The sequence below is a fragment of the Triticum dicoccoides genome, chromosome 2B (assembly GCF_002162155.2).
Source record: "Triticum dicoccoides isolate Atlit2015 ecotype Zavitan chromosome 2B, WEW_v2.0, whole genome shotgun sequence".
Lineage (NCBI taxonomy): Eukaryota > Viridiplantae > Streptophyta > Magnoliopsida > Poales > Poaceae > Triticum > Triticum dicoccoides.
This window is the reverse complement of record NC_041383.1, coordinates 48,541,833-48,545,471: the sequence shown is the minus strand read 5'-3', so window position 1 is coordinate 48,545,471 and position 3,639 is coordinate 48,541,833.

Genomic DNA, 3,639 nt, shown 5'->3' with positions numbered 1-3,639 from the left:
CAGTTTTCAAAAAAATAAAAGAAAATGATGAAAATGTCAAAAAAATAAAAGAAAATAAGTTTCCCATGTGATATGTGGTCTAATTGTTGGGAAAATTTGCAAATGTGAATTTCGACTTTATTTGCAAAATCTCTCTAGAATTTAGTAAAATGGGCATAACTTTTGCATACTAACTCGGATGAAAAAGTTTTTTATATGAAAAATCATCTACTCGAAAAGTTACATCCAAATTTAACAGGGGGAACCCCGTTAGACATTTTCAAAGAGATGAGTCACTACCATAATCATTAAGCAATGAAGACTGTCATTTCGCCAAATTCATGTAGCACCTGTAGGGTATTTTTGGATGGTGGCCGAAGCACAACCTACCAATTTTTTGCCCGACCAAAGTTTTGGTGTTTGCGGATGGTTGCCAATATTTTGTCATGCCAATGCCCCATTGCCCACTCTAGTTCATTTTTCTTCCCAACGTTGGCCAACTCATTGGCTAGCAAAAGTTTGACCAGAATTTCGGCTTGCCAAATATTTCGGTTTTATATATTTCCCTAAAAGAATAAATAAAATAAGTAAAGAATTAACCACCTCTGAAGGTCAATTTTCATATATTTGCTATTTATTTTCATATATTTGCTATTTATTTTATGTTAATAAGTAAAGAATTTCGGTATGCATGTTCATTTTTGCGCCTCTTGTATTTCCTGGACTGCGGGGATTTGGGTCCTAGTACTATTCGAATTTTAGAATGAATGAATGCCAGATTTGAGGGATTCCATCAACTTGTAGTATCTTCAGTCTTGTGGTAGTGTGGTTGACTGGCTGTTTCCAGTTAGATGTCGGAATGCTTTCCTTTAAACAATTAAAAAAATTCAATCTTTAGTTTGGTAAATTGGTAATGTAGCCATGTAGATACTGCTAAGTGCTAGGTAATGTAGTCATATGGATGCTGCTAAGTGCTAACTAGAGAGGGAGGGAGAAGTCTCGCCGAATGCACTACTTTCTAGTGGTTGTTTCCGGGCCAATGTTCTTGTGCTTTGTCAACTCAGTAGTGCCTTTTTAGACAAGTGCAGAAACACGCAGGAAAGATTAACTGTAGTTTGAACTTGAGAGGTTGGATTAAAAGGCATCCTATGTTGCCCTGTCAGTGTATGGATGCTTTTAAGCGTTTTGAATTATGGATTTAGATGTGAGGTATTGCCAGTAATGCTAAGTTTTTATGAGTAAATCGTTTAGTTTCAAGGAAATATGTATGACCTCAATTTTTTGAAGGATGTTTATTGTATAATGGTCTTTTGCATTTAGGATGTGTTTGGTTTTGAGCCAAAGCTCGCTTTGCCACAATATTGCCATGTCCATGAGTTTTGGCTGCAGTTTGGTTCCAGCCGGTGTCTGCCCATGCAGTTCTTGCCAATATGCGGGCGAGCCGAGGGGCGCGGGCGACGAAATCGTCCGCCAAAATATTGTCTACTAGCATGCTAGCGTCCCCGCATACTACCCTTCTGTGTTACGTGAGCTGGATGATCAATTAGTTAGATTGTATGCGCTGTTACACTTGGCCAAAAGTGTGTACATGCTGCTTCACTAGGATTTTTTTTAATGTTTGATCATGATGATTTATGGGCTCCTGATATAATTTTTTAAGTTAAGACCTAGGTTGCTGATACGTGGCATGTTAATTGGTTACCGACCAAATTGAGACCCAACCATTTTGCTAAAAATTGGTAGGTGCTCTGGCTACAGTCTAAACAACACTACCAGTTCAAAATCACTAATGCATTGATCATTCAAAAAGACATTATCAGTAAATAATAGCTGCTTCTGGAGGTTATATTTATTTTATATATTTCCCTAAAAGAATAAATAAAATAAGTAAAGAATTAACCACCTCTGAAGGTCAATTTTCATATATTTGCTATTTATTTTATGTTAATATGTGATCAGTTTCTACCAGGAAGCCTACTCCGTGGTGCACAGCCTGAATTGATGGAAGATCTCATCCATTCTTTGAAGGATGGAGATGAAAGCAGGATACAAGCCTTATTGAGTGAAGTGGCAGACAAGTCAATGCCGATTGAAGATGAGGAAGTGGGGGAGTTACCTCACGAAGAAGAGGTAGCCAATATTCTGATATTCTCAATATGACTGGATTTACATAGTAAACACTGAACTAATGGTTAAGAATTTCTGAATTTCAATAGGGTGAGGAAAATAAAGAGTATATGGAAATTGCAGATAGATGGTTTGAGGGCCTCGTCTGCCAAGACATTCCAGTTACCAACGAAGTTTATGCGATTCATAATGTTGAATTTGATCGTCAGGTATTATATGCGCACACTTTAAATGTTCATTGGATGGCATAACTAACATGTCAGTTCATGTGTTGACTCGAAGTATGAGATAACAAGGACCTTCTGTATAGCCTAGTTTGCCAAATATAATTTGAATAAAATGCTAAAACCTTTTTTAGAAGATATATAACTGAAGTATCAGAAGTGAGATTCTGGGTCACTGCGGATTTTTTGGGGAAACTGGATCTGCTGAGTCTACCAACAGTTAGTCTCTCTAGGAATAAGATCCTATTACTAGGAAGGTTCATATTAGTTATGATTTTATTCTAGTGGTAGAAGCCAACCTCTATAAAAAGTGATGAGTCACTACCATAATCATTAAGCAATGAAGATTATCATCTTTCGCCAAATTCATCTTGCACCTGTAGGGTACGTATGGATGGTGGCTGAAGCACACCCTACCAATTTTTTGCTCGGCCAAAGTTTTGGTGTTTGCGGATGGTTGCCAATATTTTGTCATGCCAATGCCCCTTTGTCCATTCTAGTTCATTTTTCTTGCCAATGCTGGCCAACTCATGGGCTAGCAAAAGTTTGACCAGAATTTTGGCTTGCCAAATATTTGGTAGAGCAATCTTGGGCTAAAACCAAGCATACTCATAGTCTCTTCTTATCCAAAGTTCCCCATCCAAGCAACCAGCATCTTGGCGGCAGTTACCCATGAGAACGGCTACAGTGATGCCTTCTCTGGTTAGGGTGGCAAAGCCTTCAACAGCAACACCAACGGCAAACCAGGAAGCTGTGGCGATGCTTCCCATGGCTGCAGCTGAACAGCATGGGAGAACACTGCATCAAGTAGCAATGGTGGTGCACCAAGAAACTGCATCGATAGCACCACATCCAACCTTAGCAGTAGTGCTGCAGATATTGGCGAAGATAACTCCATACTATCAGAACTAACCAACACCATCTTAACTGCATCAACAGCACTGCATTCAGCCTTAGCAGTAGTGCTGCATCAAGTAGCAAGAGGTCTGCAGTGATGGCAGCACCCCACACATTGGTCGGTGTGAGGCTTTCTGCGGTGGTGGCAGTGAGACCTTCCACGTTAGCAGCAGCACTCCATGCGGCAATGGTGGCGATGACAGGGATGCCTCCCTGATGGCACAGCAGTGCTTCAGGCCATTGAGGCAACGATTTGAGGGGGATGACACCAGTGATAGTGGATTAGTTCTCTCATTCTCTCCATTGTTCAAGGAAAACAGGTGCAGCTCCTCTCTTTATGTAGATGAGGTCAGACCCAAAGTATATCTAATCATAACTCTAACCAACACCATCGTAACTGCTAATATGATTG